At 45.5% G+C, this 23364-nt stretch overlaps 1 protein-coding gene across 2 annotated transcripts in view; it reads right to left on the bottom strand.

Annotated features, from left to right (window-relative positions):
* LOC122804127 (putative transcription factor p65 homolog) overlaps positions 1-23364 on the bottom strand; it is a 2378992-nt gene that overhangs the window by 2065980 nt on the left and 289648 nt on the right. The window lies entirely within an intron of this gene.

The raw sequence follows: 23364 nt of genomic DNA, 5'->3' as shown, positions 1-23364 counted from the left end.
AAACCACATTACAAAGTATGCTTTCCAACTTGTTCAGCTGCATGCAATTCCTTATTTTCTGCACATTCTGAAATCAACATCATTTTCTGTTTCAGCAAACCCATAACATGTTGTTGGTACTTAAGCATATGAAATTGACAGCTTAAGGCCCTGATTGCCAAGGTTGCAAATGTACAAACCTTTTTTCCCCAGCTATCCAGCGCCCTTGAATCTCTGTCAGAGGGGGTAGGGTTTTTTGCTGTTGAGGCCTTAACTCCCTTTGGACCCTGTGAAATAGTTTCAGGATCAGCAGGAGGGTTTCTAAATAAAAAAGTATGAGAGTCAGGGACCCTGTAATACCCGCCAGGCTTACTGGGAACCGGAGGTAGAGAGTCAGAGGACAGGCTTGACTCCGAGAAATCATCATCCACAATGTCTAACAAAGGGGGAATGGCTAAAGGCTTGTGCTGAGGGAGAAGGAAATCCCTGAGCCTCTTTTTTGATTCTGAGAAGTCTTGACTCTCCCAGTGGAAATGCTCCCTCAAAGTATGCAAGTTTTCTCCAAATGAATAATCCTCAGGAGGAGATGCAGATGGAATAGACTCCTCAGCATCAGAATCCTCATACAGAGGTAAAGATAATTCCTGATCAGAAGAGGAATCAGAAGAAATAGAAACCTGATCTGAAGATTCATAGTCAGTGTCCTGCCTAGGCCACTTAGCTGGAGGGGGATGGGTACCCCTGATCAAGGTAATACAGTCTTCAGTCATTTTGATCATCTGTTTTTTAGGCACAGAGCCCTGAGCACGTGGCTCAGGCATCGGTTTTTCAGTTTTAGAAGGTGTCTTTGCCTTTGGTTTTGCAGCTTTCGTCAGTTTGATATAAAAATGTTGAGGTCTGAATACACCCTCAGAAGCTGGTGCCTGCTCAGCGGCTCTGGATCCATCCGAGGGAGATACATCCGTCGGTCCAATACCTTGAGTATCTTGCGGCATGCCGGACCCCACATGGGTGTCGGTAGAGGCCTGCAACTCGAAGGTAGCGGGTATCAGGGGCTGCAAAAGTGCCTCACTGAGTACTGGCGAACCGGCGACTGGCTTAGGAGAAGCTTCGTCGTCGCTTTCGGATCTCGACTGCCTACCTCTGTCCTTTTCTTTGCGCTTTTTATGTACTCCAGTAGTCGGATTGCTATCCAACGACATCTCTGGGTAGTTAAATCGGTTTCCAAAATACTTAAGATGTAAAAATATACAGACACTTAATAGTGCGTTGGTTAAATCTAGCACAAAACAGACAGCCAGACACGTTGTGATCAGGGCCTAGGTAAGGAATACAATATAAATGGAAATCCTTATGAGGTATTTGCTTCCCACAAGTAATACAATTATTAACTTTTTCTGACATCGGTAAAAAGCAAGAAAAGTTTCCCCAGTGGGATACTTAGCTTTATTGAAGACTTCGGTTCTGAAACTCAAACGCGAATATTTCAGTAGTCGGTCGACCGGCACTTGCAAATTGCTTCTGCTTCGGGCACCACGCGGCAAGAAAGACTAAAGAAAATGGTGTCGGCTGCATGTTTTATACCCCTGACAACCTGACGTCATGTAAGAGAAGACAGCAACCGACACAAGACCCAATACTTCGGAATTCAGGCCGACTGAAGGCAACCTGCCAGCAGATTACCCAAATGTAATGACTGCAACAGTGAAACACGAAGAACATCAGAGCCACAAAAATGTCCTTTGCCTTAACCAACATTCTACACAAATCTCAGAAAAAGGGGAAACTGGGAAAAACCATAGACCAGGGTACCACTTCTATACAAGTGCATCCTTGTTACGCCTTCACAAGGGAGAAATAATGGAAAAGAAACTGCTGAATTTGGAATTAGCTGGGGATGTAAATAAGACACAGCTAATCTTGCCCCATACCATAACAGTGTTCCAGCTGTGAAACAGTTGACCAACCACTCATCGGGCATCAGTAGACAGTGGACAGGCCTGTCCATTAATAACCAGGCTTTCCCCAGAGATATGGCTGGCTAGAATAAAGAACATGTACAAAAGTCCCATCCTAATTCTCAACTCCTCATGGCAAGGGAAAAGGGTTCCCCCTTGCTTGTTCAAATGCCAAACCACCAGCATGTTTACTATTATCTTCTGCCATTTGGTAAAAGGGGGGGGGGGGGGGCTGGTCACCAGAAACGTTTCAGCCATTACCCCACTATTGGGGGTAGACAGCAAAACAACCTGGTCCGAGAGTATCTTGGAACACATGCCAGGTCAGAAAGATTTCCCTCATTTCCAGTGCAATAAGCAAGTGGTCTATGTCCTTTGACAGTCTGTTGATAATGTCCTGCCACCCTAAAGCAGAGGGATCAATGAAGCCAGCTACAGTTGAGGTAAGGTCAAAGAAGGGTCTATGCAAAGACAAGTTGACTTAAGAATCCATCACGTGAGACAATTCCTGCACTTATACAATATCTTGATGTGCAAGTCTAGAAGATCCAATTACTGGTTCCTCTTTACCCCTAAACCAAGTGACCAGTGCAATTCCCCTATCTGAACTCAAGCACTTGGAATCATGTAAATAAGGCTGCCAAGAGAGAGTGAACGCCTTCAGAAAAGTACAGTTGTGTACACTTACCATAAATGTAGTTGTTCGAGTGTCTTCACTGTTGCAGTCATGACCGTAGGGTTCTACCCTGCCGGCAGGCAGTCCTCAGTCGGCCAGAATCCCAAAGTCTGGGTCCGGCGTCGGCTGTTCAGCCATGCTCCCTGACGTCAGAGCGCCAGGAGTACAAAGCTGACAAACTACGCCATGTTCCCCAGTTTTTCTTGCCCCAGATATCAGGAGTTCCAAAATAAGCAAGATCCCATACCCTTTGCAAATACACCTCAGAAGAAGGGTGAAAAAAGGAACCACACAAAAGAAAAAATAAGAGGGGACAGGAGGGAGGAAGCAGACTGCAACAGTGAAGACACTCGAACATCTACATTTATGGTAAGTGTACACAACTGTACTATGTTCATCGTGTTTCACTGTTGCAGTCATGACTGTAGGGTTGAATCCCAAAGCAGAATAAAAGGGAGGTGGTCATAAAGTAGAGGGGCTAAAGGCCCTGCAAGACTGCAGAAGCAAAGCCTGCCCTACACTTAGAGTAAAGAGGTAGATTGTAGTGCTTAGAAAAAGTATGCACTGAACTCCAAGTTGCAGCTTCCAAAATGTCCTTGGTAGGAACTCCTCTGAGGAAGGCAGCTAAAGTGGCAGCAGCTCTGGTAGAGTGAGTCCTTATAGTCCCTGGGATTTGCTTTCCATGGTGTGAATAGCAAAATCTGATTCCATGAGCAATCCATTTGGAAATGGTCTGTTTTGAAATAGCTTTACCTTGGGAACTTGAAGCATAAGAAACAAACAATTGCTCTGATTTCCTGATGTCCTTGGTTCTGGTTCAGGTAAAAACGTAATTGTCTGTGTACATCCAAGGAATGCAAGATCCTTTCCCCCTTATTTTGAGGAGTGGGGAAAAAAGTTGGCAAGTGAATAGTTTGATTTTAAAGCCACTTTGGAAATCACCTTAGGCATGAAAGTAGGATTAGTTCTTAAAGACACCCTGTCTTGATGAAAAATATAAGGTTACACAGCCATGAGAGCTTGCAACTCCGAAACTCTCCTGGCAGAGGTCAGAGATAGCAGGATAGATGTCTTCCAAGATAAAAAAAGTACAGTTTTGTACCTACCATAAATATAGATGTTCGAGTGCTAATACAGCTGCAGTCATAACAGATGGGTTCTCCTGCCGTCAGGCGGGTCCTCGGTCGGCCGAATTCCAAAGTCTAGGTCTGGCGTCAGTTGTCGTCACTTCTTCCCTGACGTCAGTGCGACAGGGGTATAATGGAACCAGCAGACGCCATTTTCTTCAGTTTTTCTTGCCCCAGATGTCAGGTGCCCCCAGAAGGAAGGCAATACATAAATTTATATAATAAAGCAATGCAATATAATCAAAATACAGTAGTTGCAAGCAAATACACCATAAATGAATACCCCAATCAGGTTGTATGAGGAGGTGTTAGCCAATAGGCCTGTCCCAAGCGGGGAAGGAGGGAGGGAAACCTGGACTGCAGCTGTATTAGCACTCGAACATCTACATTTATGGTAGGTACAAAACTGTACTATGTTCATCGTGCATACAGCTGCAGTCATAACAGATGGGTAGAATCCCAAAGCTAGGAAAAGGGTGGTAGGCACTAGGTGGAACTAGGAGGAGCCAGGATGCCCTGCAAGACTGCCGTGGCAAAGCCTGCTCTAGTTTTGGAGTATAATGGTAGGTGGTAGTGCTTGGAGAAGGTATGCACAGAACTCAAAGTGGCTGCTTCCAAAATATCTTTGGTAGGAACTCCTCTGAGGAAAGCTGCAGAGGTAGCTGTGGCCCTTGTGGAGTGAGATCTGATGCCTGCAGGTACAGTTTTGCCATGAAAAGAGTAACAAAAGTGTATGCAGTGGGCTATCCATTTTGAGATTGTCTGTTTGGAAATTGGCTTCCCTTGAGCTCCTATAGCATAGGACACAAAGAGCTGTTCTGTTTTTCTGAAAGGCTTTGTTCTGTCCAAATAATAACACAGCTGTCTGTGGATGTCCAAGGAATGCAGTAGTCTCTCCTCTTTTTGAGGATCAGGGTAAAAGGTCGGTAAGTGGATAGCCTGATTCAAAGCTACCCTGGATACCACCTTTGGCATAAAGGACGGGTTGGTTCGCAAGGAAACTCTGTCCTGATGGAAAATGATAAAAGGCTGCACAGCCATGAGGGCTTGTAGTTCCGATACCCTGCGAGCTGAGGTGATAGCCAGAAGGAACGCTGTTTTCCAGGACAAATATTGCAAATCTGTTGAGGCAGCTGGCTCAAAAAGAGGCAAGGTCAGCTTTTCTAGAATGAAATTGAGGTCCCAAGCAGGTATTGGTGGTTTCCTTGGGGGTTTTATGTTCTTCATCCCTCTGAGGAACTGTCTTAAGAGGGGGGTGAGAGAATAAAGGTGGATCAGTGTTGTATTGTGCAGAAATGGCTGAGGCATGGATTTTGATGGAAGAAAATGAAAGTCCACTGCTTAGCAGCTCAGCTAGATACTGTAATATTTGAGGTAAATTCAGTTTTCCAGGATTCTGGCCCTTTTTCTCATTCCAGGCACAAGACCGTTTCCATTTTGCGGAGTAACCTTTTCTAGTAGACGGCCTTCTGGCCTCCAAAATGACATCCTGCACCTCCTTGGAGAGTAGGGTCTGTTGTGATGTTAAGGAATCTTCCAAGCGGCCAGATTGAGTGTTTTCAGCTGACTGTGAAGAGTTTTGTAGCTGTGCTGAGTCAGAAGAGGAGGCATTAGAGGCAGGGTCCATGGTGGAGAATGCGTCAGGCTCCTCAGGAGTGGATACCAGTGCTGTCTTGGCCAGTCTGGAGCAATGAGAATCATCTTTGGTCTGTCTGCTCTGGTTTTTAATAGAACTTTGGGCAGCAGAGGAAGAGGCGGAAAGGCATAAACTGTTATTGTCCAACTGAAAGAGACAGCGTCCACTCTCCAGGCCTGTGGATGAAAAGTTCTTGAGCAGAATTTTGTCAATTGGTGTTTTTTGTGGGAGGCAAAGATCTATGTCTGGCCTTCCCCATGCGTGTATTATCTCTGTAAAAACTTGAGGATGCAACTTCCATTCGTGTGGATCTGTCATATTTCTGCTTAGATTGTCTGCCAGCGTGTTTTCCTTGCCTGGCAAGTACTGTGCTTGAAGTTCGATTTGTAATTCCAGAGCCATGTTCCAAAGTGACATGGCCAGCCTGCATAGGGAGTATGAATGGGTTCCTCCCTGTGTTTATACTGTGGTGTTGTCTGTCCTTATCAATAGTTGACCTGGATGCAGAAGGTCTTTGAAAGCTATAATAGCATTTATTACTGCTAGCATTTCCTATTGATTGATGTGAAGGTGCTTTTCTTTTTGGGACCATTTGCCCTGAATGCACCAATCCGTCATGTGCGCCCCCCCCCCCCCCCCACCAGGCGTAGTCCGAGGCGTCTGTTGTGATGACTTGATTTGCTTGAGGCTTGCAGAATGGGAGACCTGTGTTTGTTTGGCATGCTTGAGCCCACCACAGAAATTCCTTTTGAAGACATGGAATTAGTGGTAATATTGTTTCCAAACTGTGGCTGTGTTGAGACCATAGGTTTTTCAGGTACCATTGAAGTTTCCTCATATGCAGCTTTGCACATGGGATTAGTAGAATGCAAGATGCCATGAATCCCACAGCCTGCAGGATTTTCCTTGCAGTCAGCCTGGTGAAATTTGCTAGTTTTCTGAAGTATTGAGTTAGTTGCCCCTGTTTCTCTGGCGTGAGGTAGGCCATCTGAGTGTTTGTGTCCAAGTTGGCACATAGGAAAATTATTTTCTGAGAGGGCATTAGCCTTGATTTCTTTTTGTTGACTGTGTATCCCAGAAAATTCAACAAATTTATTACAAAAGCCAGATGTTTCAGAAGTATGTGCTTGCTGTCCGCTTGGATCAGGCAGTCATCCAAATATGGGTATATTTGTATCCCTTGAAGTCTGCAGTAGGCAATTACTGATGCCAGGCATTTCGTGAATACTCTGGGCGCAGTAGATAAGCCAAAGGGCAATGCAGAGAATTGATAATGGGTTGAATCTGCAAGAAATCTGAGGTATCTCCTGCAATTTTGTCTGATTGGGACATGCAGGTATGCCTCCTTGAGGTCCAATGTTACCAGCCAAGACTACTTGCCCAGCATGGGAAGAAGCTGCTGTAATGTGAGCATCTTGAATTTTGGTACGAGTAAATATGTGTTTAGGATGGATAGGTCCAAAATAGGTCTCCAATCTTTTCCCTTCCTTGGTACCAGGAATAGTCTGGAATAAAAACCTTGACCTTGTTCTTGAGTAGGTACCTCTTGAATAGCTTTCATATCCATGAGATCTGAAATTTGTCTTTGTGCCTCTGCCCTTTGATTGTGTGGCAGATGTGGCAGGCCTCTCATTTTTGGAAGGGTGTGAAAATGGAATCTGTAGCCTCTGTTTATAATGTCCAGGATCCATTTGTCTTTTGTGACAATGCCAATTTTTCGAAAATAATGCCAGTTTTCTGCCCAAGGGTGCTGCCTTTTGAGCCTTGCTTGGCATGCAAAGGGGAAAGTCATTGGGCTTACTTTCTGAATGGCTGCGAACTATCCTCATCACCTCTTTGTGTAGGAGCTTGCCATTGTCCGCCTCTAAACGATCCTTGAGATTGCCCTCTGCCCCTCAGGCATTTGTATCTACCTCTCTGGGGTCTGTCCATGGCTGGAAAGGACCAATTTTTGGAGGGCCAATTTCTACTGAAACGTGGAGGTTGTACCTGTAGAAAATCTTTCACTGTTTGCATTGATTTAGCCTTTTTCTCCAATTTCTTTAATACCTCCTCAGCTTTAACACCAAATAATACATCCTTTTGTAGAGGGGCATCTAGTAATTTAGCTTTGACATGATCTGGTAAGGTTTGCTCCTTGAGCCAGGCATGTCTACATATGACTGATCCTGTAACAGCAGCTCTACATGAGGCCTCTAGAGCATCAAAACCACATTGCAAGGTATGTTTTCCCACTTGTTCTGCACTATGCATCAAATCCTGCAACTCCTTCAAGTCTGGTTGTTCAGGTTGTGACATTTTGCTTCTCAACTGTGATAACAGAAACTGTTGGTAGTTTAACATATGGAACTGGCAGTTTAATGCCCTCATGGTTAAGGTGGCCGAGGTGTATACCTTTTTCCCCCCACCTTTCTAAAGATCTGGAATCTCTCTCGGAAGGTAAAGGATTTTTAGCAGTGGAGGCCTTAATTCCCTTGGGGCCCTGTGAGATAGTTTCTGGGTCAGCCGCATGGCTTTTGTATAGAAATTGGTGCGAGTCAGAAACCCGGTAGTACCGGTCAGGTTTGACTGCGGCTGGAGGTAAAGAATCCGGGTTAAGGCAGGCCTCCGAATACACATCATCTAGTATGTGTAAGACAGGAGGTATAGCCAGAGGCCTGTGCTGAGGTAGCAAGAGAAAATCCCTAAGCCTTTTCTTGGAATCTGAATACTCTTGGCCTTCCCAGTGGAACTGCTCCCTTAAGGTATGCAAGGTTTCCCCAAATGAGCAATCCTCTGGAGGGAAGACAGAGGGAATGGACTCCTCTGCATCAGAATCTTCAAAAGGGGAGCAAGAATGTTCCTGTTCATCCGAGTGCTCTGAAATAATGGAGGCCTGGTCAGAGGAGGGGGATTTTTCCTCCACTCTGGGCCTTTTGTCTGGGGGGGGGGGGGTGAGAACCCCTGATAAGAGTAATTAAATCCTCAGCCATTTTAAGCATCTGTTTTTTAGGCATGGGGCCTGGAGAACGGCCCTGTGTAACTGGTCTCTTAGAATGCATGGCTGCTTTAGACTTAGTGAAAGCCTTGATGGAAAAAGAAGAGAAAGGTCTGAAGACACCCTGAGAGGAGGCAGACCTGTCTACATTTTGAGTTTCACCACCAAGAGTGGCTTCGGTATCTGTAGTCGGGGTGTGGGCCGAGGAGCCTGCGACCTCGGGCACAGAAGACACCGCCAATGAAGTGTCGTCTGTAGGCAGGGGCTGCATAGGCGCCTCGCTGAGAACCGGACCACCTGTAGTCTGCTTTGGCGTGGTGTCTGTAGAGGCCACGGACCTCGTGTGTCGTTCCTTATCGTTGCGTTTTCTAGACAAAACTGGAGTCTGAGTATCCGACGACATAATATAGTTAAATTTTCTGCCAAAATAGTGCTGGGCGAACTCCGCCCGACGCTTAATGGTGCGTTTGTTGAATGTAGCACAAAAACGACAGACCGAGATGTCGTGGTCTGGGCCTAAGCAAGGAATGCAGAGGGAATGAAAATCCTTATGCGGTATTTGCTTCATACATGAAATACAATTATTAACTTTGTCTGACATCGGTCTGAGGCAAGAAAAGTTTCCCCAGCAGTACTTAGCTTTCAAGAAGACTTGGTTGCAAAATTTTCGTAATTTCAGGAGCTGGCCGACCGGCACTTGCGAACTGCTTCTGCTTGGCACCGCGGCAAGAAAGACTGAAGAAAATGGTGTCGGCTGGTTCCTTTATACCCCTGTCGCACTGACGTCAGGGAAGAAGCGACGACAACCGACGCCGGACCTAGACTTTGGAATTCGGCCGACCGAGGACCCGCCTGACGGCAGGAGAACCCATCTGTTATGACTGCAGCTGTATGCACGATGAACATCTTGATGTCAGATGTGGCATCAGGCTCAAAAGGAGGTAAAGTGAGTTTTTCCAAAACATAGCTGAGATCCCAAGCAGGAATGGGAGGAGATCTAGGGAGCCTTAAGTTCTTAGCTCCTCTGAGAAACTGTCTCATGAGCTGGTGGGAAAATATTGGAGGGTCTGTATTACAATGAGCAAAAATAGCAGAGGCATGTATCTTTATGGAAGAGAAAGAGAGACCCTTATGTAAGAGGTCTGTCAGGTAAAGTAAAATCAGAGGAATGTTAGGAATAAGAGGATCAGAATCCTGAGCCTGCATCCAGGAACAAAATCTTTTCCATTTTCCTGCATAAGATTTTCTAGTGCCAGGACGTCTGGCTTCTAAAATCATATCCATAACCTCCTTGGGTAGGAGAGCATGAATCAAAGACCCTGGATTAACCAGGCCGCCAGGCTGAGAGTTTTGACATGGGAGTGCAGAACCTGACCCTGGTGTTGGGACAGAAGGTTCAGAGTCTGTGGTAAAACCCAAGGGGGCTCCAGACAAAGGTTTTTCAGTGTTGGGTACCAAAACTGTCGAGGCCAATTTGGGGCCAGCAAGATCATCATCTTGGGCTTGTCCTGTTTGATCTTTAATAATACCCGTGGAAGAAGAGGAAGAGGCGGAAAGGCATATCCCGAGAGGCTTCTCCAACTGAATGATAGTGCATCCACTTTCCAAGCTAGTTCATGGAATGTCCTAGTGCAAAAAATCTGTAGTTGATGATTGAGGTGGGATGCAAAGAAGTCTATGTGAGGACATCCCCAGACTGCTGTAATCATCTTGAATATTTCGGTGTCCAGCATCCATTCGTGTGGGTCCGAAAGGTTTCTGTTCAGACTGTCTGCCAGGAAGTTTTGCTTCCCTGGTAGAAACTGAGCTTGAAGGTCCAGTTTGGAAGCTAGAGCTGCGTTCCAAAGATTCATGGCTAGTCTGCAAAGGGGATAGGAATGAGATCCCCCTTGCTTGTTTATGTACCACAACTGTGGTGTTGTCTGTCCGTATCAGTAGTTGTCCTGGTTGTAGAAGATTCCTGAAGGCCAATAGAGCTTTCTGAACGGCTAACATTTCCTTTAAATTGATATGCAGGTGCTTCTGATCCTTTGTCCAAAGGCCCTGCAGACAGTTGCCCTAAAAATGGGCTCCCCATGCATAACCTGAGGCGTCCGTTGTTAGTATCTGAGTGGCAGGAGGCAGACAGAAGGGTTTTCCTTTGTTTAGAGTACATGCCTTGGACCACCAAAGGAATTCCTTTTGAAGACAAGGCAGGACGGAGATCTGTATGTCTAAACTTGTGGCAATGCTGAGACCATACACTTTTTAGGTACCACTGTATTTTCCTCATATGTAGTCTTGCATATGGTACGAGAAGGATGCAGGAGGCCATGTAACCCAAAGCCTGCAGGAATCTATTTGCAGATAGCTGAGTTAATGTTGCCAAGGTTTTGAAAGTTGAAGCCAGCTGTAATTGTTTTTCGTAAGTCAGAAATGCCATCTGGGTTGTTGTGTTTAGAGAAGCACCCAGAAAAACTATCTGTTGTGAGGATGTCAAATTTGACTTTGTTTACAGTGAATCCCAGGAACTTGAGAAGATTCTGAACAAACTCTGGATGCTGCAGTAAGACATCCTTGCTGTCTGCCTGAATAAGACAGTCGTCCAGATAAGGGTAAATTTGAATTCCCTTGAGTCTGCAATAAGCTACTACTGGAGCCAGGCATTTGGTGAAGACCCTGGGCGCAGTAGACAATCCAAAGGGCAGTGCAGAGAATTGATAGTGCCTCAATCCGGCCTTGAACCTGAGGTATTTTCTGCATTCCTGCCCGATGGGAATGTGTAAATATGCCTCCTTTAAATCCAAAGTTACCATCCATGCATTTTTGGTCAGCATTGGAAGTAGCTGCTGCAGAGTAAGCATCTTGAATTTTGGTATCTCTAGAAAAGTGTTCAAGACTGACAGATCCAGAAAGGGTCTCCATGAATTTTGTTTCCTGGGGACTAGAAAGAGCCTCGAGTAAAAACCTTGTCCCATCTCTGAAAGTGGAACTAGTTCTATGGCTTTCATAGCCAAGAGAGCTTCCACCGGGTTTAAGGCCTCTAACCACTGATGTTTTGGAAGATCTGGCCATCCGCTTGGTCTTGGTAGGGTATGAAAATGGAATTTGTAACCTCTTGAAACCACATCCAGAACCCACTTGTCTTGGGTTATATGAGTCCAATTTAGGTGAAAAAGAGAAAGTTTTCCTCGAGAGGGCTTCCAGGCAAGAAGTTCCTGCAGCCCAACAGAGGGAGTCATTGAGTCTGTTTTCTATGAGCTTGCGACCTGTCCTCTCCTCCCCTAGGGGTGGAAGCAGTCCACTGTCTTGGTCTATAAGAGGCTTGCGTTTGAGGCCTTCCACGGGAGCATCTGTATCTACCCCTCTGAGGTCTGTCTGAATTGGGAAAGGACCAATTTTTTGTAGGCCAATTCCTACTAAATCTGGGTGGCTGTACTTGTAAGAAATCTTTAACTGTTTGCATGGATTTTGCCTTGTCCTCCATCTTCTTTATCACCTCTTCAGCTTTAGATCCAAACAAAACATTATGCTGAACAGGAGCATCTAATAATTTAGCTTTTACTTAATCTGGCAAATTTTGTTACTTTAACCATGCATGCCTTCTAATGACTGTGCCAGAGGCAGCAGCCCTACAAGAAGCCTCCAAGGCATCAAATCCACAGTGCAAACCATGCTTCCCAACTTGTTCAGTGGCATACATTAAGTCGTGTAATTCCTTATCTGCAGAGGTGGAAATGGAAGTTAGCTTTTGTTTTAAAACAGACAGGAGAAATTGATGGTATTTCAGCATATGAAACTGACAGTTTAAAGCCCTAATAGAAAAGTAGCAGAAGTGTACACTTTTTTGCCCCATCTTTCTAAAGATCTGGAATCCTTCTAAGTGGGAATGGGGTTTTTAGCAGAAGCGGCCTTAACCCCCTTAGGACCCTGAGAAATGGTTTCAGGGTCAGCAGTAGGATTCTTGTATAAAAACTGGTGGGAATCAGGAACCCTATATCATCTGTCTGGCTTAACAGGAGCTGGAGGAAAAGAGTCAGGAGTTAAGTTAACCTCCGAAAAAGCATAATCCACAATATCCAAAAATAGGAGGAAAAGCCAGGGGTCTATGTTGGGGAAGAAGAAGAAGAAAATCCCTTAGTCTTTTCTTAGATTCCGAGTACTCCTGTCCTTCCCAGTGAAAATGTTACCTCATTTCATGCAAAGTTTCCCCAAAAGAGAAATCCTCAGGGGGAGAAGCTGAAGGAATGGATTCCTCAGCATCAGAATCCTCATAAGGAGGGAAAGAATATTCCTGGTCAGAAGAAGAAACTGAAGAAACAGAAGCCTGATCAGAGGAGTCATAATAAATTTCCTGCCTTGGCCTTTTATCTGGAGGGGGATGTGAATCCCTAATCATAGCAAGTCCTCCGCCATCTTAAGTAACTGTTTCTGAGACTTGGGTGCCGAATCAGAAGAGGCCTGGGCTGCAGTCTTTGATTTGGAAGGAGTCTTTGCCTTTATTAGAAGCTGAGTAGGCCTGATAACCCCTTCGGAAGCCGGTACCTGCACAGCAGCTCCGGACCCATCCGAAGTAGCATTGTCCGAAGGTCCTGCAACAGAAATATTCAACGGCCTAGTTGGCTCCTCGTGGGAGTCCGTTTCGGCCATCGGTTCCGAAATGGCTGACGACAGGGGCTGCAAAAGCGCCTCACTGACGACGGCCAAACCTGAAGCTGGCTCTGCTTGTACAACATCGTCTGATTTGGACCTCGGAGGCCTGTCTTTATCCTTGCGTCGTTTGTGAACTCCGGTAGCCGGAACCGTATCAGACGACATTTTATAATTAAAACGCCTACCGAAGTAATGAAATGCAAATTCGTACCTTCGTTTAATCGTACGTTGATTGAATCTAGCACAAAACAGACAACTAGCTACAAAGTGGTCAGGGCCTAAGCAAGGAATACAGTAAGAATGAAAATCCTTATGAGGTATTTGCTTCCCACAAGAAATACAATTATTAACTTTTTCTGACATCGGACTGGAACAAGAAAAAAGTTTCCCCAACGGAGTACTTAGCTTTGAGTAGGATAAGAAAGTCTTCGGACTGAAGTACGTTTATAAAAAATTGTCAGAAGTCAGCCGACCAGCACTTGCGAACTGCTATCACCGCACGGCAAGAAAGACTGGAGAACATGGCGTCGGCTGTCAGCTTTGTACTCCTGGCACTCTGACATCAGGGAGCATGGCTGAACAGCCGACACCGGACCCAGACTTTGGGATTCTGGCCGACCGAGGACTGCCTGCCGGCAGGGGAAAACCCTAGTCATGACTGCAACAGTGAAACACGATGAACATCAGAGCAGCCATTACCATTTAGTTCTGCACAATTTGTGATGCAACTACCTATACAGTTAAAGATGTTTAGCAATGATCACTGCAAGGATGCAAGCAGACAGACACTGAACTCAGGACGAAAAAAAAAACAACCTGAAAATGTTACTTGAATAAGCAGCTATTAGAGGCAACACAGAGCTCCTTTTCATGTTAAGTAGCAGTGAAAAGTTAAGTTTACGCAGGGAGCTCATTTACTGTATACTAATGTGACAAGGCAATGATGGTAGTAGAGGTTGATCCAGAAATAAAGCCACCACAAATGACAAGACAAATATAAGTATCTGTGGTACAAGCCATCCTGAAATAGTTTCCTTCTTTTTCCTTGAAGTAACAACACAAACTAACAATAATTTTCATACTTTAACACTAAAGTTAAGATAATTTCCTTATCAAGTTACTGGGCATCATACATACAATTATGGCAACTGCAGCTGAAACACAACAAAGTGTCCACTCTGTCTCTGTATTGAAACAATGATTCACTTTATCAGACAAAGCACAGAAAAATGCCACACACAAATCCATTTTAGTCTCGTTTCAGAACCATTTTTGTAACTCTGCTAGTAGCAGGGAGATAATTTCTTGTACATCAGCTGCAGTACTATTACGGATACCACCTACCCATTTTTTTTCTTTTTTTGCCTATCTGCAAAACTCGTAGTCTGGAAACTGCTTCAAAAACTCTGACATTATGTAGCAAACACAGAACCAGAATTTGCAAAGTCTGCCTCCAGATGTCAGTTTTTGCCTAAGCAATGCATGCGTGTAATGCAAATGTGCCCAAATATAATTGGGAAAAAAAATCGCTCTCTCAGAATGATGAGCACAGAAAGGGCATGGTGAAGGGCTGAGGGGGCATGAAAGTACGGTTGTGTACACTTACCATAAATGTAGATGTTCGAGTGCATTCACTGTTGCAGTCATCACATTAGGGTTATCCCTACCAGGGTAGCCCTCAGTCGACCCGAATACCACAGGCTTAGTATTTCTGCGTTCGTTGCAGTCGCTTCAGGACAGATGCCAGGTCGTCATTAGTATACAGTACAGCAGCCAACGCCATTACATCAGTTTTTCTTGCACCAACTGTGAGGAGCCCCCAAGTGGGAGCCAGTATATGGTGGAAGAACCCCACTAGTAGAAAGTAAATACCAAAATGTTCCTTGTAAGGAGGGAGAGAGTGAGAAAAGGGGAATGGATGGGAGGGAAACCAGGACTGCAACACTGAATACATTCTAACATCTACATTTATGGTAAGTGTACACAACTGTACTATGTTCTTCGTGTATCACTGTTGCAGTCATCACAATTGGGTTGATTCCCAAAGTTGAGGAAAAGGTTGGAAGCAGCCAATAAGACTAGGGGCCGGCTAGGATGCCCTGCAAGACTGCAGTGGCAAAGCCTGCCCTGGATTTGGAAAATATAGGCAATTGGTAATTGCTTGGTGAAGGTGTGAACAGATGCCCATGTTGCAGCCTCAAGGACGTTCCTGGTGGGGACTCCGCTGAGGAAAGCTGCAGAGGTGGAGGCTGCTCTGGTACAGTGAGTCTTGACCCCTTTAGGTGGAGGTTTCACATGTTGCTTTTAGCAGAAATGGATGCAGTGTGCTACCCATTTAGAAATGGTTTGCTTGGATATGGCTTTCCCCTCTGCTCCTGCAGCAAAGTTAACAACTTTTCAGTCTTTCAGAATGATTTAGTCCTGTCTACATAGAATCTAAGCTGTCTGTGCACATCTAGAGAGTGTAGCATCCTTTCTTCCTTGTTTTGCAGGTTAGGGAAAAAGGTGGGCAAATGGATAGAATGGTTGAGAGCCACAGTGGACACCACTTTTGGCATGAAGGATGGGTTCGTCCTGAGGGACACCCTGTCAGCATGGAAGATGATGAAGGGCTCTACAGTCATGAGTGCTTGTAGTTCACATACTCTTCTGGCTGAAGTGATGGCCAGAAGCAGGACCATCTTCCAGGTGAGAAAAGTACAGTTGTGTACACTTACCATAAATGTAGATGTTAAGAGTGTCTTCACTGTTGCAGTCATCACTGTAGGGTTCTACCTGCCAGCAGGCAGCCCTCGGTTGGCCAGAATCCCAAAGTCTGGGTCCGGCGTCGGCTATTCAGTCATGCTCCCTGACGTCAGAGTGCTAGGAGTACAAAGCTGCCAGCCGACGCCATGTTCTCCAGTTTTTCTTGCCCCAGATGTCAGGTGCCCAAAAATGAAGGCTAACAGTAAAACAGAAAAGTAACCTACAACAAACCCCATACCCGGAAGCAAATACACCTCAGAAGAAGGGTGAAGTAGGAAACCACACTAATGAAAATATAAGAGGGGTCAGGAGGGAGGGTAACCCAGACTGCAACAGTGAAGACACTCGAACATATACATTTATGGTAAGTGCACACAACTGTACTATGTTCATCGTGTTTCACTGTTGCAGTCATCACTGTAGGGTTGAATCCCAAAGCTGAGATCAAGGGTGGTGGTTATAGAGTAGAAGGGGCGGCTGGAAGGCCCTGCAAGACTGCAGAAGCAAAGCCTGCCCTAGACTTAGAGAAAAGAGGGAGATTATAGTGCTTAGAGAAAGTATGCACTGAACTCCAAGTTGCAGCTTCCAAAATATCTTTGGTAGGTACTTCCCCTGAGAAAGGCAGCTGAAGTAGCAGCAGCTCTAGTAGAGTGAGTCCTAATTTTTCCTGGGATTTGCTTTCCAAGATGAGAGTAACAAAATCTGATTCCATGAGCAATCCACTTAGAAATGGTCCGTTTTGAAATAGCTTTGCCTTGGGAATTTGTTGCATAAGAAACAAACAGTTGCTCTGTTTTCTTGATATCCTTGATTCTGTCCAGGTAAAAACAAAGTTGTCTGTGTACATCCAAGGAATGCAAGATCCTTTCCCACTTATTTTGTGGATTAGTGAAAAAAGTTGGCAGGTGAATAATTTGATTTAAAGCCAATTTGGAAACCACTTTAGGCATGAAAGTAGGATTAGTCCTTAAAGACACCCTATCTTGGCGAAAAATAATATAAGGTTCCACAGCCATGAGTGCTTGTAACTCCGAGACTCTCCTGGCTGAAGTCAAAGCCAGCAGGATAGTGGTCTTCCATGATAAATACTTAAGATCAGATGTGGCAGCAGGCTCAAAAGGAGGCAGAGTGAGTTTTTCCAGAACATAGTTGAGGTCCCAGGCAGGTATGGGTGGTGTCCTAGGGGGCCTTAAATTCTTTGCTCCTCTGAGATGGGAAAAGACTGGAGGATATGTATTGTAATGTGCAGAGATAGCTGAGGCATGTATTTTTATGGAGGAGAAGGATAAACCCTTATGTAGTATGTCTGTCAGGTAAAGTAAAATTAGTGGGATGTTAGGAATGAGGGGATACGAATCCTGAGCATGCATCCAAGTGCAAAATCTCTTCCATTTGCCTGCATAAGATTTTCTAGTGCTAGGCCGTCTGGCTTCTAAGATGACATCCATGACCTGTTTGGGAAGAATAGGATTAATCATAGACCCTGAATTTGTCAGGCTGCCAGGCTGAGAGTTTTGACATGAGAGTACAGAACCTGGTCCTGGTGTTGGGACAAAAGATTTGGAATCTGAGGTAAAATCCAATGTTGCTCCTGGGATAGATTCATCAGTGTTGAGTACCAAAATTGACGAGGCCAATGTGGGGCCAGTAAAATCATCATCTTGGGCTTGTCCTGCTTGATCTTTAATAACACCCATGGAAGAAGAGGTAGTGGCGGAAAGGCATAGCCAGAGAGGTTTCTCCAACTGAATTACAGTGCATCCACTTTCCATGCTAGTTTGTGAAATGTCCTTGTGCAAAAAATCTGTAACTGGTAGTTGAGGGGGGATGCAAATAGATCTATATCCGGGCAGCCCCAGGCTTCTGTAATCATCTTGAATATTTGGGTGTCTAGCATCCACTCGTGTGGGTCTGACAGGTTCCTGCTCAGGCTGTCTGCCAAAGTATTTTGTTTCCCTGGCAGAAACTGAGCTTGTAGATCCACTTTGCAAGCTAGAGCTGTGTTCCAAAGAGACATGGCTAGTCTGCAAATGGGGTAGGAGTGTGAACCCCCTTGCTTGTTTATGTACCACACAACTGTGGTGTTGTCTGTCCGTATCAGTAGTTGTCCTGGTTGTAGAAGATCCCTGAAAGCCAAGAGGGCATTCTGAACAGCTAACATCTCTTTTAAATTGATATGTAGGTGCTTCTGATCCTCTGTCCAAAAACCTTGCAGACCTTTTGCCTGCAAGTGGGCTCCCCATGCGTAATCAGAGGCGTCCGTGGTTAACACTTGGCTGGCTGGAGGCAGACTGAAGGCTTTCCCTTTGTTGTGAAGACATGCCATGGTCCACCAATGGAATTCCTTTTGTAGACAAGGCAAGACAGCAATCTGTGTCTAGACTGTGGCAATGCTGGGACCATAGACTTTTTAGGTACCATTGTATTTTTCTCATATGTAGTCTTGCATTTGGTATGAGAAGGATGCAAGAGGCCATGTAACTCAAAGCCTGCAGGAATTTCCTTGCATTTAGCCGAGTTATTGAAGCCAAGGTTTTGAAAGTTGAAGCCAGCTGCAGTTGTTTTTCGGATGTCAGGAATGCCATCTGGGTTGTTGTGTTTAGAAGAGCACCCAGGAAAGTTATCTGTTGTGTGTGTCAAATTTGACTTTATGTTCACAGTGAATCCCAGGTACTTGAGAAGATTTTGAACAAATTCCAGATGCTGGAGTAAGACATCCTTGCTGTCTGCTTAAATAAGGCAGTCGTCCAGATAAGGGTAAATTTGAATTCCCTTGAGTCTGCAATAAGCTACTACTGGTGCCAGGCACTTGGTGAAGACCCTGGGCGCAGTAGACAAGTCAAAGGGCAGTGCAGAGAATTGGTAATGTTTCGATCCGGCCTTGAACCCGAGGTATTTTCTGCACTCCTGTCTGACTGGATTTAAAGGAGGCTTACCTACACATCCCAATGTCATCATCCATGCATTTTTGCTCAACATTAGTAGGAGCTGCTGCAGAGTAAGCATCTTGAACTTTGGTATGTCCAGGAAAGTGTTTAAGACTGACAGATCCAGGATGGGTCTCCATGAATTTTGCTTTCTGGGAACTAGAAAGAGTCTTGAGTAAAAACCTTGGCCCGTCTCTGATTGTGGAACCAGTTCTATGGCCCTCATAGCCATGAGGGATCCCACCTAGTTTAATGCCTCTGACCACTGGTGTTTTGGTAGGTCTGAACATCCGTTTGGTCTTGGCAAGGTATGAAAGTGGAATTTGTGACCTCTTGAAACTACATCCAGAACCCACTTGTCTTGGGTTATGCAAGTCCAATTTTGTTGAAAAGAGAGAGTTTTCCTCCTAGAGGGGCTTCCAGGAGAGAAGCTCCTGGAGCCATGCAGGGGGAGTCATTGAGCCTGTTTTCTATAAGATTGAGGTCTGTCCTCTCCACCCCTGAGGGTGGAAGCACTCCACTGTCTAGGTCTGTAAGAAGTCTGTGCTTGGGCCCTCCCTCTGGAGCACCTATATCTACCCCTCTGAGGCCTGTCCATGCTGGGAAAGGACCAATTTTTAGTTGGCCAATTTCTGCTAAATCTTGGGGGCTGAACTTGTAAGAAATCCTTAACTGTTTGCATGGATTTTGCCTTATCCTCCATTTTCTTTATCACCTCTTCAGCCTTAGACCCAAACAAAACATTATGCTGAACAGGAGCATCCAAGTAACTTTGCTTTCACTTGATCAGGTAAGTTTTGTTCCTTTAACCAAGCATGCCTTCTAATGACTGTGCCAGAGGCAGCCGCCCTGCAAGAAGCCTCCAAGGCATCAAAACCACAGTGTAAACCATGCTTCCCCACTTGTTCAGTGGCATGCATCAAATCATGTAATTCCTTATTATCTGCACATGCAGTAATGGTACCCAGCTTTTGTTTCATAACAGACAGTAGAAATTGCTGATATTTTAGCATATGAAATTGACAATTTAAAGCCTTAATAGATAAAGTAGCAGAAGTGTACACTTTTTTGCCCCATCTCTCCAAAGCTCTGGAATCCTTATCTGTCAGAATAGGGTTTTTAGCAGAAACTGCCTTAACCCCCTTAGGACGTTGAGAAATGGTTTCTGGATCAGCAGTAGGATTTTTGTAAAGGAAATGGTGGGAGTCAGGGACCCTGTAATATCTGTCAGGCTTAGCAGGGGCTGGAGGAAAGGAGTCAGTAGTTAAATTAGCCTCGGAAAAGGCATCATCCACAATATCCAAAATAGGAGGAATAGCCAGGGGTCTATGTTGGGGAAGAAGAAGGAAATCCCTAAGCCTTCTCTTAGATTCCGAGTACTCCCTGTCCTTCCCAGTGAAAATGTTCCCTCATGTAATGTAAAGTTTCCCAAAAAGAAAAATCCTCAGGGGTAGAAGCTGATGGAATGGATTCCTCAGCATTCAAATCCTCATAAGGAGGGAAAGTATATTCCTGTTCAGAGGAAGACACTGAAGAAGTAGATGCCTGATCAGAAGATTCATAATCCAGTTCTTGCCTTGGCCTGTTGTCTGGAGGGGGATGTGAACCCCTAATCATGGTTAGTAAGTCCTCCGCCATTTTAAGTAGTGGTTTCTGAGATTTGGGTCCCAGATCAGAAGAGGCCTGGGCTGGTGTCTTAGATTTAGGAGTCTTTGCCTTTGCCTTTATCAGAAGCTGTGTAGGCCTGAAAACCCCCTCGGAAGCCGGTGCCTGCACAGCGGCTCCGGACCTATCCGAGGGAGCATTGTCCGAAGGTCCTGCAGCTGGAGTGCTCAAAGGCCTAGTTGGCTCCTCTTGGGAGTCCATTTCGGCAATCAGTTCTGAAATGGCCGACAGTGGCTGCGAAAGCACCTCAATGACGACGGCCGAACCTGTAGCGGGCTCTGCTTGTAAAACGTCGTCTGATTTGGACCTCTGAGGCCTGTCCTTATCCTTGCATCGTTTGTGAACTCCGGTAGTCGGAAGCTTGTCTGACGACATTTTATAATTAAATCGCCTACCAAAGTAGTGAAAAGCAAAATCGTACCTTTGCTTAATAATACGTTGGTTAAATCTAGCACAAAACCGACAACTAGCTATGTCGTGGTCAGGGCCTAAACAAGGAATACAGTAAGAATGGAAATCCTTATGAGGTATTTGCTTCCCACAAGAAATGCAAGTAACTTTTTCTGACATCGGACTGGAGCAAGAAAAAAGTTTCCCCAACAGGGTACTTAGCTTTGAGAAGTCGGTCTTCGGACTGAAGCACGAAAAAATATCAAGAGTCAGCCGACCGGCACTTGCGAACTGCTTTCACCGCACAGCAAGAAAGACTGGAGAACATGGCGTTGGCTGGCAGCTTTGTACTCCTAGCACTCTGACATCAGGGAGCATGACTGAACAGCCGATGCCAGACCCAGACTTTGGGATTCTGGCTGACCGAGGGCTGCCTGCTGGCAGAAAGAACCCTACAGTGATGACTGCAACAGTGAAACACGATGAACATCTTGAACTCTGCTGAAGCTGCTGGTTCAAAGGGGGGGGTAGGGTGAGCTTTTGCAATACAAAGTTTAGATCCCAAGCTGGGGTAGGTGCCCTTCTGGGTGGCCTCAAGTTGCTAGCCCCTCTTAGGAACTGTTTGATGAGAGGATGTGAGAAAAGTGGATACTCAGTGTTGAAATGAGCAGAGATAGCAAAGGTATGAATTTTAATTGAGGAAAAGGAGAGACCACTGTGTAGTAGGTAAGCTAGATAATCCATGATGAGAGGTAGGGAGGGCTGTGCCATATTGGCTCCCTTAGCCTGGATCCAGGTACAGAACCTTTTCTATTTGTCAGAATAAGACTTTCTAGTGCAAGGGCGTCTGGCCTCAAGTATAACATCTAGAACCTGCTTACTGAGATTGGCAGCTTGTTCAGTGGTCAGGGAATACACCAGGCCGTAAAATCAAGCATCTGCAATTGGGGATGCATGAAGTCTCCTTCCCTCTGGGTCAGGAAGGTTGGGGACAGGCTGCAGAGCAGTGGGTACCAGTGCTTGCAAGGCCAATCTGGAGCAATTACAATTGTCCTCGATTTTTCCTCCCTTATTTTGAGCAGTACCCTGGAAATGAGAGGTAGTGGGGGAAAAGCAAAGACTGAGAGATTGATCCACTGGAAGGATAGGGCATCCACTTTCCAGGCCATGCAGTAAGGCTCCCTGGTGCAGAACTTGCTGAGCTGATGATTGGAGTGGGAAGCAAAGAGGTCAACCTGCAGGGTGCCCCAATTCTGAGTTAAGGTGAAGGTTCTTTGGTCTAGCTGCCACTCATGTGGGTCCAGAAGATTTCTGTTTATGTCTGCCAGAGAGAGCCTGGCAGGAATTGTGCTAACAGGTGTAGTTGCATGGATGAGGCTGTGCCAAAGGATCATGGTGAGCCTGCATAGAGGGTAGGAGTGAGTCCCTCCCTGCTTGTTGATGTACCACATCACAGTGGTGTTTACCTGTTTTGATCAGTAGAGCCCCTGGGGAGAGAAGGGGCCTGAAAGCTGTCAATGCATGCTGAACAGCTAAACATCTCTTTTTGGTTGATGTGCAGATGTATTTGATTTGGGCTCCAATGGCCCTGTATGCACATGCTGAAAGGGCAGCATAGGGTGGTGAGAAGGGTAGTACCTTGCTGTGCTTGCATGCTGCTGCCCACCACTGAAAATCTTTCCTTAAGCAAGGTATCATAGAAATAAAAGTTTCCAGGTCTTGAGAGTGTTGACACCAAAAGCTTTTTAGGTACCACTGACGTTTCCTCATATGCAGTCTGGCATATGGAATGAGTAGAATGCAAGATGTCATGAACCCCAGAGCTTGCAGGATTTTCCTTGCGGATAACTGGGATATGGTGGCTAGTTGAGAGGAATAAGCTGTCAGTTAAGTTTGCTTTTCTGGAGTTATGAATGCCATCTGGGATGCTGTGTCCAGGCGTGCTCCCAGGAAAATAATCTTTTGGGTGGGTTCTAGTTTGAATTTCCTTTCGTTGATCGTGTACCTTAGGGAGGTCAGTAGGGTTTTTACAAAGGCCAGGGACTTTAGCAGCTTTTCCTGACTGTCTGCCTGAATTAGCCAGTCATCTATGGATGGGTAAATTTGAATATTTCTTTGTCTGCAAAAAGCAATGACATGAGCCAGACATTTTGTGAAAACTCTGGGAGCAGTAGATAAGCCAAAGGAAGTGCAGAGAACTGAAAGTGCTGAGATCCTGCCCTGAAACATAGAAATTTCCTGCACGACTCCCTGACTGGAATGTGAAGGTAGGCCTCTTTTAGGTCTAGGGTGGCTAGCCAAGCATTCTTGGACAGCACAGGCAGAAGTTGCTGGAGGGTGAGCATTTTGAATTTTATCACCACCAGGAAAGTATTTAGAATGGATAGCTCGAGGATGGGGCACCAGGTGCCCTCTTTTCTGGGTACCAGGAAGAGCCTGGAGTAGAGACCTTGGCCTATTTGTTCTGCAGGAACGTGCTCTACTGCCCTCATGGAGAGGGCAGGGAGAGAACTTGCTTTTTGGCCTCTGCCCACTGGTTTAGAGAAAGATCTGGGAACCCTTTTGGGGTTGGTAGAGTGTGCAAAGAATTTGTATCCCTGGGGCACGATGTTGAGGACCCAGCGGTCGTTGGCAATGGTGGCCCAGGTGCTT

The sequence above is a fragment of the Protopterus annectens genome, chromosome 6.part0, assembly GCF_019279795.1.
Source record: "Protopterus annectens isolate FY-2018-M chromosome 6.part0, PAN1.0, whole genome shotgun sequence".
Taxonomy (NCBI): domain Eukaryota; kingdom Metazoa; phylum Chordata; order Ceratodontiformes; family Protopteridae; genus Protopterus; species Protopterus annectens.
Note: the sequence above shows the minus strand (reverse complement) of the source record. Positions and strands in the feature narration are given on the sequence as shown.